The 15,345-nt window shown below is 36.8% G+C and overlaps 1 long non-coding RNA gene across 8 annotated transcripts in view; it reads right to left on the minus strand.

Annotated features, from left to right (window-relative positions):
* LOC137224941 (uncharacterized) overlaps nt 1–15,345 on the minus strand; it is a 367,121-nt gene that overhangs the window by 151,353 nt on the left and 200,423 nt on the right. For 2 of the 8 annotated variants that reach the window (XR_010943580.1, XR_010943579.1), the window contains exon 5: nt 11,012–11,076. The exons of the other annotated variants lie outside the window; for them this stretch is intronic. This is a non-coding gene — a long non-coding RNA (uncharacterized lncRNA). The remainder of the gene's footprint in view (nt 1–11,011; nt 11,077–15,345) is intronic. 8 annotated transcript variants of the gene reach the window in all.

Consider the following 15,345-nt stretch of genomic DNA (forward strand, 5'->3'; position numbering starts at 1 on the left):
GAGGCCACAGCAGTGGGAGGCCCGTGTACTGCCAAAAAAAAAAAAAAAAATCTTCCAACAGACAAAAGCCCAGGACCAGAGGGCTTCACAGGCGAATTCTATCAAACATTTAGAGAAGAGCTAACACCTATCCTTCTCAAACTCTTCCAAAATATAGCAGAGGGAGGAATACTCCCAAATTCCTTCTATGAGGCCACCATCACCTTGATACCAAAACCAGACAAGGATGTCACAAAGAAAGAAAACTACAGGCCAATATCACTGATGAACATAGATGCAAAAATTCTCAACAAAATACTAGCAAACAGAAACCAACAGCACATTAAAAGGATCATACACCATGATCAAGTGGGGTTTATTCCAGGAATGCAAGGATTCTTCAGTATACGCAAATCTATCAATGTGATAAACCATATTAACAAATTGAAGGAGAAAAACCATATGATCATCTCAATAGATGCAAAGAAAGCTTTTGACAAAATTCAACACCCATTTATGATAAAAAACCCTGCAGAAAGTAGGCATAGAGGGAACTTTCCTCAACATAATAAAGGCCATGTATGACAAGCCCACAGCCAACATCATCCTCAATGGTGAAAAACTGAAAGCATTTCCACTAAGATCACGAACAAGACAAGGTTACCCACTCTCACCACTCTTATTCAACATAGTTTTGGAAGTTTTAGCCACAGCAATCAGAGAAGAAAAGGAAATAAAAGGAATCCAAATTGGAAAAGAAGAAGTAAAGCTGTCACTGTTTGAAGATGACATGAAACTATACATAGAGAATCCTAAAGATGCTACCAGAAAACTACTAGAGCTAATCAATGAATTTGGTAAAGTAGCATGATACAAAATTAATGCACAGAAATCTCTTGCATTCCTAAACACTAATGATGAAAAATCTGAAAGTGAAATCAAGAAAACACTCCCATTTCCCATTGCAACAAAAAGAATAAAATATCTAGGAATAAACCTACCTAAGGAGACAAAAGACCTGTATGCAGAAAATTATAAGACACTGATGAAAGAAATTAAAGGTGATACAAATAGATGGAGAGATATACCATGTTCTTGGATTGGAAGAATCAACATTGTGAAAATGACTATACTACCCAAAGCAATCTATAGAGTCAATGCAATCCCTATCAAACTACCACTGGCATTTTTCACAGAACTAGAACAAAAAATTTCACAATTTGCATGGAAACACAAAAGACCCTGAATAGCCAAAGCAATCTTGAGAAAGAAAAACGGAACTGAAGGAATCAGGCTCTCTGACTTCAGACTATACTACAAAGCTACAGTAATCAAGACAGTATGGTACTGGCACAAAAACAGAAAGATAGATCAATGGAACAGGATAGAAAGCCCAGAGATAAACCCACGCACATACGGTCACCTTATCTTTGATAAAGGAGGTAGGAATGTACAGTGGAGAAAGGACAGCCTCTTCAATAAGTGGTGCTGGGAAAACTGGACAGGTACATGTAAAAGTATGAGATTAGATCACTCCCTAACACCATACACAAAAATAAGCTCAAAATGGATTAAAGACCTAAATGTAAGGCCAGAAACTATCAAACTCTTAGAGGAAAACATAGGCAGAACACTCTATGACATAAATCACAGCAAGATCCTTTTGACCCACCTCCTAGAGAAATGGAAACAAAAATAAACAAATGGGACCTAATGAAACTTCAAAGCTTTTGCACAGCAAAGGAAACCATAAACAAGACCAAAAGACAACCCTCAGAATGGGAGAAAATATTTGCAAACGAAGCAACTGACAAAGGATTAATCTCCAAAATTTACAAGCAGCTCATGCAGCTCAATAACAAAAAAACAAACAACCCAATTCAAAAATGGGCAGAAGACCTAAATAGACACTTCTCCAAAGAAGATATACAGACTGCCAACAAACACATGAAAGAATGCTCAACATCATTAATCATTAGAGAAATGCAAATCAAAACTACAATGAGATATCATCTCACACCAGTCAGAATGGCCATCATCAAAAAATCTAGAAACAATAAATGCTGGAGAGTGTGTGGAGAAAAGGGAACACTCTTGCACTGCTGGTGGGAATGTGAATTGGTACAGCCACTATGGAGATCAGTATGGAAGTTCCTTAAAAAACTACAAATAGAACTACCATATGACCCAGCAATCCCACTACTGGGCATATACCCTGAGAAAACCATAATTCAAAAAGATTCATGTACCAAAATGTTCATTGCAGCTCTATTTACAATAGCCCGGAGATGGAAACAACCTAAGTGCTCATCATCTGATGAATGGATAAAGAATATTTGGCACATATGTACAATGGAATATTACTCAGCCATAAAAAGAAACAAAATTGAGCTATTTGTAATGAGGTGGATAGACCTAGAGTCTGTCATACAGAGTGAAGTAAGTCAGAAAGAGAAAGAGAAATACCGTTGCTAACACATATATATGGAATTTAAGAAAAAAAATTTCATGAAGAACCTAGGGGTAAGACAGGAATAAAGACACAGACCTACTGGAGAACAGACTTGAGGATATGGGGAGGGGGAAGGGTGAGCTGTGACAAAGCGAGAGAGGCATGGACATATATACGCTAACAAACGTAAGGTAGATAGCTAGTGGGAAGCAGCCGCATAGCACAGGGAGATCAGCTCGGTGTTTTGTGACCGCCTGGAGGGGTGGGATAGGGAGGGTGGGAGGGAGGGAGGGAGACACAAGAGGGAAGAGATATGGGAACATATGTATATGTATAACTGATTCACTTTGTTAGAAAGCAGAAACTAACACACCACTGTAAAGCAATTATACCCCAATAAAGATGTTAAAAAAATTTTTTTAAATAAATCAAAAAAAAAAAAAAAAAAAAAACTAAACTGGCCCTACAAGGCAACATTTGATGAAATAGACCTGAAGCTCAGGGCAAAAATAAGTCACTTTAGAGGCTTGAGCAATTTTCTAAGACTGGGGCCCCAAAACTTTCTTGGGCCTAAGAATTGCCTACAAACCGTTTTAGGTACGTAAATCCCCAGGTGCCAATGCCAGAGGTTCAGAATCAATAGATCAGAGGTGGGACTCAGAAATTTGTGTTTTACTGGTCCCTTGGAAAATTTTGATGCAACTGATTTACCAGACTTTGAGAAACTCTGGAATTTCATCTGAAAATAGTCCCGAGTCTAGAATTTCTTGGTAACATTACATTAATACCACCTTAAAGCTAAAGCTTAACATCTATTCCCCGATATCAAAATGGAGCATGGTTAGGGTTTTGGTTACTAAAAACTCTTAGTGAAAAAGGACTTGTGAATCTATGTATGTGCTTATATTTTTGTGAGTGTTATGAATCTATATATGAGCTTATATTTTGTAAGTGTTGTGATTTTTCGACCAAATTAATTTTGTTGAAAAAAAATGCTTTTCAATGGAAAATTATACATTTTCTATAGCATACAGTGTGGATTAATCAGATTATAGCTCTGTTCATTATCTTTGCAATTCTGTCCTGTGTGATACTAACTGAATTGTGTCTACCTCCCTCTCCCATCCAGCTCCCTGGTGGAAAATCAGTTTTGTCTCCATTTGCAATTCACGCAAAATTCCTTTGTTTTATTGGGTTGGCCAAAAAGTTCATTCGGTTTTAAGTAAAAATGAGACATTTTTAATTTTCACCAAGAATTTTATTGAACAATGTATTCACTAACCGAACGAACTTTTTGGCCAACCCAATATATAAATGTGTTGTTTTGGCTTTTCTTTTGAATTAGTTTAAACATCTGCCTGTGGACATATATACACTACCAGATATAAAATAGATAGCTAGTGGGAAGCAGCCACATAGCACAGGGAGATCATCTCCGTGCTTTGTGTCCACCTAGAGGGGTGGGATAGGGAGGGTGGGAGGGAGACACAAGAGGGAGAAGATATGGGGATATATGTATACATATAGCTGATTCACTTTAGCAGAAACTAACACTCCATTGTAAAGCAATTATACTCCAATAAAGATGTTAAAAAATAAATAAAATATATGAAACTAGACTCTCAGAAAGCAAGGAGAGTGAAAAGAGGGCAGAAAAATATTTGAAGAAATATTGACTAAAAATAATCAAATATTTGATCAAAGACAGCAAACCACCAACCCAAAAAGTTTGGCAAATCTCAAGCAAGATACCGCATCCATTTGAAGTATATTTCTGTCTTTTGCAAAATTTTTTATAAAAGATGTGAACCATTGTCTTATTCAATATCTTTATCATACAGACATATAAGAAAAATAGTTCTATAAATTTACTGTCAAGAAAAAAATGAATATATATTTCGATTGTCAGATTGATTACTTCCAACCCAAACACTTTCATGTTTTTTGTTTTGTCAGGAAACTCTGAGGCGGATATAACGGACACTTGTAGCAACTAAGTTATTGTTATCCATATCCTCCTTCTAAAAACTCTTCTTCTGTTTTTAGTTCCCCCCCTCCCATATTTCATGTGTGTTTTATGTCAGAGAGACTTCATAGCAAGTGGATTTTGGAGTTGACTAGACTTGGATAGGAATGAAATCCTTAGCCTTCTTCACTCTGACTTGATTCCACTGTGCCTAAATTTCCTAATCTGTAACATGAAGGTAATAAGAATACTCCTATTACCTACCTTACCGCATTACTGGAGCATTAAATTATAAAATGGATGTAGAGCCCACACATCCTGGTACAGAGTGGGATCTCAGTTAATGCTGGCTATGGTTATTTAGTCAGTTCAAATAATGTTTGGGAGTAGCTGTCACATAAAATATAAATTAACAACAATAATGTTCATTCTAGTACAAAGCAAACATTTATCTAAAGACACAGTATTAATGAGAGATTCTCCATCCTTGTCTCTGGAATAAATACTGGACCAACATACACGATGGCCTGAAATGATCTACTAAATTTCTGGGCGATGGGAACCACGCATACAGTGAACACAGCATTTATTCATGGAACAATGGATAGACATTAACATAAACAGACTTCAGACATCTTTGGTTAAACCTCTTCATTTCACCTCTAAAGAAATATATAAATTTGTGTATTTTTGAGGCACTGAATCTTTAAACTTCATAATTTTTGTTATTTCCTAGAGTTCCACAGTACTTCTTGTGGACCCTTAGTCCCCAGCGTCCAAGTCACTGGTTTTGAAAAATCACTAAATCTGAAGGAAGTATCTGTAAAATAGGAATAATAGCATCTTCCCTGCCTACCTCACAAGTTATGAGAATTAAATTGTGAAATATTTTAGGAAAAATATATATGCAAATGGGAAACTGTTACTTTCATTATTTTTCTCTGTAGCATTTCTTTTTATCAAACAAAATCTTGGTATTGATCTTCTTAGACAATAAGAGAATTCCCATTATACAAAATATAAACTATTTACTTGGTTTCATTTTTAAAGGAAGAAAAATAATAAGAACCTGCTGTATAAAAAAATAATTTAAATTAAATTCAAAAATTCAGAAAAAAAGTACATACCAAAATTTTTAAAATTAATTAATTAATTAAATAAAGGAAGAAAAAGCAGGAAAAAAAGACTATCATAGAATATATTTTACCTATTTTTTTAATATAGTAATATAATATGAATTTGAAACAACTACTATTTAAAGTCTGGGTGTGAGGAAAAGTGCATATAATAGATACAACATTTGACCTTTTACTAGAATAGAGATATGTTTTCTGGTGCCCAGAAAAACTAGTAAATGATAATAGCTCTGTTATGATCAAAAGAAACCAAGCAGATAACAATGATTCCATTGTGATGAGAGCTTTTAGTTCTATTTCCACATACAAATGGATTGATTCTTGGTCCATACTCTTTATTTCTACCATTTCAATAGCCTCTTATACCCACAATGAATAACACTGTGTGATATTAGAAGAGAAGAGATGGATTAGCTTAGTTTCAGACATAAGCATTTTCTGGGCAAGTGTTTGCCAAAACAAATATAAACCATCTTTTTTTAAGTATCAATTTCTATAAGTTATTTATTATATTTTAGAGATGCCCTTTATAATTCACATCACTGTTTTGAAGCCCCCAGTGAGTCCACAATGCCTATAACAAGAAATCTAATCTCCTTAGTATGATATGTGAAACCCAATGTCTGGCCTTCCTTCTTCTTCTCAACTTCCCCAGCTTCAACATCCTGCATGTATTTTGTGTTTCAGCCAGAGTTAACTCTTAAAGTTCCTCAAACAGCATACTGTTCCATGCTTTCCTGTCCTTGAACATAGTTTTCCCATTGCCCAGAATGCCTTTCCCATCTCCCACACCCACCCATGCTAACATCCACTTACCAAACTTTTACTCATTCTTCCAGACCCAACCCAAACTTTTATCCATTGTGAAGCCTTCCCTGATGTGTCAGAAAAGAAAACTTCCTCCTCTGAGCCACCTTGATACCTTGGACAGAACATCCTTGTATTATTGCTCTCAACACACTGTATTGTAATAACTTTCCACATGACTGTTTCCTTTTTCTAGACCTGAAACTCCTTAGGACAACTCCTTATTTGCATTGGTTTCTCAGTGCTTAGCCAGTGCATTGCATAGAGTAAGTCCACAGTAAGTATCTGTTGAATACATAGTAAATGAAATTTTTAAAATATCACTTATCCTCACCAGAGCCCTGGGATGTCAGTAACTCATGGTCACTGCTGTGGAACAGGTAGAGAGAGCAGTGGCCCTACTAACACACCAACATAAAAAAAAGTCCTCTTATACAGGTCTAAAGGTCCAGTGGATGGGTACTATGATCATGGCTGGCATGACTCATTGAGTAATTTAATATGTTAAAGTAACTGCTGTTTACTCCCCTTCAAGTTTGATTATTTGTTAATAAGTCTGTGCATATGCTGCAGACATATTTTTCTTTTCTCCACTATTAAGAGACTACCAGCAGCCTGAGGTAAAATTCCCTCTTCCTCCCGGAACATAGATCACACTATACTGGCATTGCTTCTTCACTATTCCATTTCCCTGCTGCCCGTGATCTCTTGAGGAAAAGAACTATGCCATTTTCATCTTTGTATCCCCAGCACTAACCACAGTGCCATATTCAGTGGACTCTAATGAAAAAAAAAGGAAAAAAAGGTAGTAGAAGGAAGAAGTAGCAGGAAGGAGGAAGAAGGGAAAGGGAAGAGAAAGTAGTCATTCCTACTTGCTAAACTAAGAAATATAAACATTATTCCAATTTTTCAGGTAAGGAAGCAAAAGAAAAAAGAAGTGTCCAAGACTACCCATGGACTGATTCACTGGTCAGGGTGAGACAAGAACTCTATTATCATGTCTTAGAGTCCAGGGGGCATATAATCTGGCATCTGGAAAGGAGTAGGCACCCACAAGTTGATATTTCCCTCCCCATTTCCATTGAGTCTCTCTGCCCTTTGATAAAAACAGCTGTGTGCAGCAATTTTTTCTAATTACTCATGAATAAAACCAGCATTCTGCTGAGTATACTCAGAGGACTTCAAAAGAAATACCTTATTCACAGTATCCTTTTAAATTATTTACCGGTTTTCTTGTTCTTCCTCCATTTCAAAATTCTATCCTTGACTGCTAATGTAGAGGACAGGAGTGTTATAAAATTAATAAGCTAAAAATCATGAGAGGTCAGTGGAATATATTTCCACTAAAACAATTTATAGGAAATGAAACATAGGTTACCTTCTTTCTTTGCCTATTACTCTTTTTAAGAGTTATGAAATTTCTTTTTTGTTTGTTCGTTTGTTTTTGTTTTTGTTTTTTGTGGTACGCGGGCCTCTCACTGTCGTGGCCTCTCTCGTTGAGGAGCACAGGCTCCGGATGCGCAGGCTCAGCGGCCATGGCTTACGGGCCCAGCCGCTCCGCGGCATGTGGGATCTTCCCGGACCGGGGCACGAACCCCTGTCCCCTGCATCAGCAGGCGGACTCTCAACCACTGCGCCACCAGGGAAGCCCCGAAATTTCATTTTTAAGTCATTGAACAACATTGAAATTATGTTTCAACAATACCCAGAGATCACATTTTCTTCCCAGAACATTTGCCCACAACGTCCACATCCCATTTTACGCCTTAGAAAAATATCCCTTCTCTGGGTGCCCATAGCCTCCTCCAACAAACACATTTACTACATTGTAAATCATCTTTTAATTCATTGATTTTTTTCCCACTGGTTTTTGAGCCCCTTGAGAACAGGGAAATATAGGCACTATAAAATATTTGTTTGAATCAATGTGGGTTGTACGTAAATATTTAATTTTTTGAATTTTGTGATAAAAGTACATTCTTATTGTACCATGTCTTCTCTCTGACCCTAATTTCTTCCTGAACTGTAGCTCTCTTACATTACAGGCTATGAATGCATTAGGAACATGGGTTCAAGAGTGAGTTGGCAGTAACTTGTATTAGAGCTGGATGATTCCAATCATTTATGTCTACTTTGAAACATACAACACCTTGTATGTAAGGTTTTGTCAAGTAAGAACATATCTTAGTGCTCCCTGTTCTAGTGAATTTTGATAAAACAAAAAATTGGCAGTAGCCCAGTTTATACCAAGTTCAAAATTAAGAAAGTAAAATGTAAGATGATGACAATAGATAACTATTATATTTACCAGCCCAGGACCTACTTGATTTCCATTTGGAGAACTGCTTCCCAACTCTGAGATCATATGATTTTCTCAGGTTGGCCCTACCTCTGTGCTTCAAGGGGTTTTATGGGACAATATGAACCAGGTCCAGGAATCAACAAATAGGTATGGTGATTAGTTCAGTGAGGAGCTTGGAACCTTAGTTAATGCAAACACAGCCAATCGTGGGAAGTGTGTTAGAATAATTGTGAAAGAAAAGCTCTCTTCTTGCAGAGGTTGCTAAGAGGATGGCATATGCATCTGAAAATGCTGGCCATTACTGAAAGAAGGAAGGGCTTGCCTAAAATGGAGCCAACAGTGAGTAAGACTGAGAGTAGTAATGACATTGCTTGAACCCTTGGATATAGACTTACATGACTCTTCAGTAATGGAAGCCAACAAACTTTCCTTTTTGCTTGAGCTATTTATGATTCTACAACGGCAATCTGAAGAGTAATAGCTAACAAAATTATAGCTTTGTCATAATTTATGAAATAAATTGAATAGTATTAAATCCCATCAGCCCAAATTTCTGGTCAGCTGCTAAATATTACTTCACTCTATTTTTCCTGAATATATTTCATTTATTGTTAAGTCTGAAAACTCACTAATACATGTCCACCATTCATAACCCCAACTCTAAAATACTGCCCTGTCCAACTAGAAATAATCCTTCATTTCCCTTAACCCTTAAAGAACCTTACCTCTAGGAAAAGAAAAAATACTTTCACTTTTCCAAGTATTTATATCGTTGTCTTATTTGGATGAAATCAGTGTGACTCAGCCAAGTTTTAATTATCCACTTGGATCATTTCTTGAATGATAAATAGATGGAACATTAGACTGCTTATTTCAATTAGCTTGTACTGGAATTACCAAATCAAACCTTTTAAATCAAAATTTATTTCAATCTCATCATTGTATTAGTATTGTAATTACTCATTCTCATACTTATTAATTTTAGTTTTACTTGTAACTCAAATGTACTTTCATTGTCTGTATATGAGTTGCTTTGAACTTATTTATGTGTCCATGAATAGTTTGTGATTTCCCAAAATACCCATGGAAATTGTTTTATCTAGCTTTTATACATTTCCTATCTTGGTGAACAAAGGTGGATTATTTTAGTATTTTGGTTTATGTATACTACAGCTAGATTACATGAAAGGTAAATCTTAGAATGAAAATCCCTTAAAATGTGTTTCATCTACATACATAATTAGCTTCACTATATCAATCCAGGGTCATTTCCAGCAACTCCCTTCGTCAAATCTTATACTCTAAAAACACTTGCATTCCCTAAAACATACCATGTATTTTTATATCTTCTTGCCTTTGGACATGTTCTTCCTTCTATTTGCAATGACTTTCTATCTTTTGCTGATCTATCTTTCAAGCCTTAATTTAACTATTATCTTCTCAGTGAAACCTCCAAGACACACCTGTACTGTCCAAGGCAAAACTGATCATTCCTTCCTCTCTGCTAGCACTGTACCTATCCATGGCTCTATTATTATACTCATCGCTATTGAATTACCTGTTTGACTGTCTCCTCAAACAAAATATGAACTCTCTGAAGGAAGTGGACCAGATCCAATAGATCACTGTATACTCAGAGGCTAGAATGTACCTGGTAATATAGTAATACTTTATATTTGACAAATGAAAAAAATACATTAATTCATGTAGATAGCAAAATTGATTTATGTTTGATTCATTCAACAATCATCTAATTTTAGTAAAATGTCTTTTATATTAATCAATGTCCTAATTTTATCAATATTTTATAGAAAATTTTAAATATAAAAATGAGATCCCGGCGCAACTTTTTAAAGTTTTGGATTTCAATGGCAGAGTTTTAACTAAAATCCATTAGTTAAGGTTCTAATTGAGAATGTTTTGTTTGTTTTTTTTTTTGCTGGAAAATTTAAATGGTATTAAGAAGAAGTATGCAGAGTGAAGTAAGTCAGAAAGAGAAAAACAAATACCATATGCTAACACATATATATGGAATCTAAAAAAAAAAAAAGAAGTAGTACGGGTGGTATGCAGATAATATAAAAAGATCAAGCATAGTTTCCAAAAACAATGAACATATAAGACATACTAATTGCATAAGAAATTCTTTCAGCTTGTAGAAAGATACAAATAACATCTCACACTGAAAAGATAAAATAATAAAGAATACATATGTTGAGACACTGCTGCTAGAAGAATGGCATACTTGCAGGTCTCATTTTAAAGGCCACAAAAATAGAAGATTCTCAGAGTCAAAAGACATTGAAATAAAAAATGTAAAAATTTCATCAATTACATAGATGATTGAATCAAGAGATAAATGTTCTGACCTGTCCACAATCCATGATCCATAAGGCAGCCCCCATAGAAACATAGAAGCAATGTTTCCAGCTTCCTATTCCATGGAAAGAATTGAAGTGTTAGATTTACCATGTTTTCTTTCTGATTCTATATGATTCAGAAATATTTATGATGCCCTTGTCATTGAGTAAATGCTTACAACTAGGAAGAATGGACCATTCTGTTATTTTTTATTTATTTATTTTTTGCGGTACGCGGGCCTCTCACTGTTGTGGCCTCTCCCGTTGCGGAGCACAGGCTCCGGACGTGCAGGCTCAGCGGCCATGGCTCACGGGCCCAGCCGCTCCGCGGCATGTGGGATCTTCCCGGACCGGGGCATGAACCCATGTCCCCTGCATCGGCAGGCAGACTCTCAACCACTGCGCCACCAGGGAAGCCCTATTATTTTAAAATAGTTTTTTTTCATATATTTTGTAAAGAAACAAATTTCCTGGAGTTAAGGCAATGTTTACACTTGACAACAACAGTAAACTATGCCAATAACATGTGGCTGACTTAGTATAGGATGAAATAAAGGAGCAGGGTACCATCGTCCAATGCCGTAGTTTTCTGATTATTAAGATCATCTATGGCACTTTTTTCTGTCTTGTATCTAGTTGGCCATGGTATGTCTCTAGAATTCAGCCTCTTTCTAATTAGTCATTCATGTTGTTGAGCTAACTGTGTTTAAAATAGAAACAATTACAGATTGGAGAGAAAGAGAAAATAGAATATGAAGAAAGTTTATTTCAGTTTAAAGCTTTTCCAAGTGTGCATATAGCTTTGTCTAATGGCAGAAGCAATCTCAGTCAGAAACATTATTTCTTTCTTTGTTCATTAATTTAGGTGATATTCGTTTAGCATAGCCATGAGGTGGATATTGTTCTGTGTTTGTAGGGGAGAAGAAAATGATAAAGAACATGGCTTCACAACACAAAGAGGAGTTGCTCTATGCAAACGTTAATACTAAAAACTACCACATATCACCAATAGATACTATAGGCTAAATTTTTTTATATGTTTATATTTATATATTTAATTTTAATTACAATCCTATAATGTATTAATTGTTGTGCCCTCATCAACTTGATTTTTTAATTTAAAATGTCAATAGAAAGTTTTTTGTTTTGTTTTTTTAACATATTTATTGGAGTATAATTGCTTTACGATGGTGTGCTAGTTTCTGCTTTATAACAAAGTGAATCAGCTATATATATACATATATCCCCATATCTCCTCCCTCTTGCATCTCCCTCCCACCTCCTTATTCCACCCTTCTAGGTGGTCACAAAGCACCGAGCTGATCTCCCTGTACTATGTGGCTGCTTCCCACTAGCTATCTGTTTTACATTTGGTAGTATATATATGTCCATGCCACTCTCTCACTTCGTCCAGGCTTACCCTTCCCCCTCCCCCTGTCCTCAAGTCCATTCTCTATGTCTGCATCTTTATTCCTGTCCTGCCCCTAGGTTCTTCAGAACCAATTTTTTTTTAGATTCCATATATATGTGTTAACATATGGTATTTGTTTTCCTCTTTCTGACTTACTTCACTCCATATGACAGACTCTAGGTCCATCCACTTCACTACAAATAACTCAATTTCATTTCTTTTTATGGCTGAGTAATATTCCATTGTATATATGTGCCACATCTTCTTTATCCAGTCATCTGTCGATGGACACGTAGGTTGCTTCCATGTCCTGGCTATTGTAAATAGAGCTGCAGTGAACATTGTGGTACATGACTCTTTTTGGATTATGGTTTTCTCAGGGTATATGCCCAGTAATGGGATTGCTGGGTCATATGGTAGTTCTTAAAATGTCAATAGAAAGTTTTTAAAAGGATGGTAATTGATTAGGTAGAACACATGTCTAACAAACAGAGAAAAACACAACGAGATGAAATCCATGAAGGAAAAGTAAAATACTTGGAGGACAGATCTAGGAGGCCTAAGAGTATGAAAAATCAGAGTTCCACCAGAGGTAAAGGAGGAAGTTAATTCTACCCTTTACAATCACAAAGTACACAAAAAGGCATAGAAACCTCTATGAGGTTAAAATTAATTATCTTGGGAAAAAGTTGGCCTCCAAGTGAAACCATGCAACTCAGATGGGACATGAACCCACGCCTTTTAATTGAGATCACACTCCTGCTCTCAGGACTTAATGAAGCTCAGTTTCTTGATGTGTCGTCGCAGAGAGAATTCAGTGAGAGACAAAATAATAGGTAAGAATTGGATGTATTTAGAGAGAAACACACTCTACAGACAGAGTGTGGGCCATCTCAGAAGGTGAGAGGCCCTGAAATACAGTGTGGTTAGTTCTTATGGGCTGGGTAATTTCATAGGCTAATGAGTGGGAGGATTGTTCCAATTATTTTGGGGAAGGGTTGGGGATTTCCAGGAATTGGGCCACTGCCCACTTTCTGAACTTTTATGGCTGGCTTCAGAACTGTAATGGTGCTGGTGGGTGTGTCATTTAGCTATTGTATTACAATGAGCATATGAGGCTCAAGGTCTGCTGGAAATCGAATCTTCCACCATCTTGGGCCTAGTTGATTCTAACCAGTTTTTGTCATGTCCTATGGCTATGTCATTCTTTTAAAGGTTGCACTCTGCCCACTTCCCTCCTGTTTCACAAGGATTAATGGGAGTATATAAGCTGACCCAATATTTCAAGCTGAAAGACCAGAATGTACAGAGAAAACAGAAGAAGATTTTCTGTTTATGTTTGAGGAGTGGTGAGCAGCCCAGTGTGACTACAACATAGGGTGCATGGGGAGTGACAAAATATGAAGTTGCCAAGTCAGTTCATTAGGGTTTCTTGTGCTAAGGAATATGAATTGTAGCCTACAGGCAAGTAGTTCTCAAACTTCAGTATAACATTCTAGGAGTGCTTATTACAACTCAGATCCTAGAATCTAGCCACATGTGACCCAGGAATTTGCATTTTAATACTCAGGTGATACTGATATTGAGAAACAATGCAGTAAACTCAGTGAAATCATCAAAGTTTTGTAATTAGTATGATGATATTATCAGACCTGTGTTTTAGGTGACTATCTCTGGCATCACTGTAGAGATTGGATTAGAATTGTAGACTGGGAGTGAGAGATTGGGTTAGGATATTCTAAAGCCATTACCAAAGTGTAATTGAAAGGTAATGAAAGGGCAAGTTAGGGAACAAGCAGTGGAGAGAGACAATGAGAGCAGTTTAAAACATATTGGAAGTTGAATGAGAAAGATGGTTGATCAAATGAAAGTTGGTAAAAGGCAGGAAGGAAAGAAAAAAAAATGAGAAAAACAAAAACAAAGATCCCATTCTCATAGGACAAGATTGGGTGTTCTGGGGCCATTGTAATGAGAAACCACCAAAACAGGAATTAAAACCATTATTCAAAAGATAACAAGTTCCCTTGTGAAAAAATTTCTGAGAGTCAGCCAATCAATCTGAACCAAGAAACCATGCTTCTACAGATGACTTCTACTCCTGAAAGTCTTCCAAAACCTGAAATCCATGCCTCCCCAAAGTCTGTCAATTTATCCCCATGGGAATCATCTCCTGCTTCAATCTGCTGCTGGATCTGAACTAATCAGAGACAGAGAAGCGGAAGACAGAGAAGGAGGGCATACAAGGCTTTCCCGATCAAAAATCTCACCTCCACTCCAACTCTCTTTTTACTTTTCTTGCAAAAATAATAATAAAAATAAGGAGGTGGTGGGGTTTCCATAAACAAAAATCATAACCTTCAACAATCTGGGGAAGGCAAAAATTCCATCCACCACAACTCTCAGTTCAAAAGTAAAGTTATACCAACACAATCAGGATGTTACTTAAGAGTGCTCTTAAAATAACACATGGTACCTGGTTGACAGGGTCTTGGTACTCTGGCCGGATGTCAGGCCTGTGCCTCTGAGGTGGGAGAGCCAAGTTCAGAAATCTCCCACCTCCAAGTAATATCAAATGGTGAAAGCTCTCCCAGAGATCTCCATCTCAACGCTAAGACCCAGCTAGACACAATGACCAGCAAGCTACACTGCTGGACACCCTATGCCAAACAACTAGCAAGACAATAACACAACCCCACCCATTAGCAGAGAGGGTGCCTAAAATCATAATAAGGTCACAGACGCCAAAACACACAACATCAGATGTGGTCCTGGCCACCAGAAAGACAAGATCCAGCCTCATACACCAGAAACAGGCACCAGTCCCCTCTACCAGGAAGCCTACACAACCCACTGAACCAACTTTACCCACTGGGGGAAGACACCAAAAAAAAAAAAAAACTGGGAGCTAAGAACCTGCAGCCTGCGAAAAGGA

This window comes from Pseudorca crassidens, chromosome 5, assembly GCF_039906515.1.
Source record: "Pseudorca crassidens isolate mPseCra1 chromosome 5, mPseCra1.hap1, whole genome shotgun sequence".
In the NCBI taxonomy this organism is placed as follows: domain Eukaryota; kingdom Metazoa; phylum Chordata; class Mammalia; order Artiodactyla; family Delphinidae; genus Pseudorca; species Pseudorca crassidens.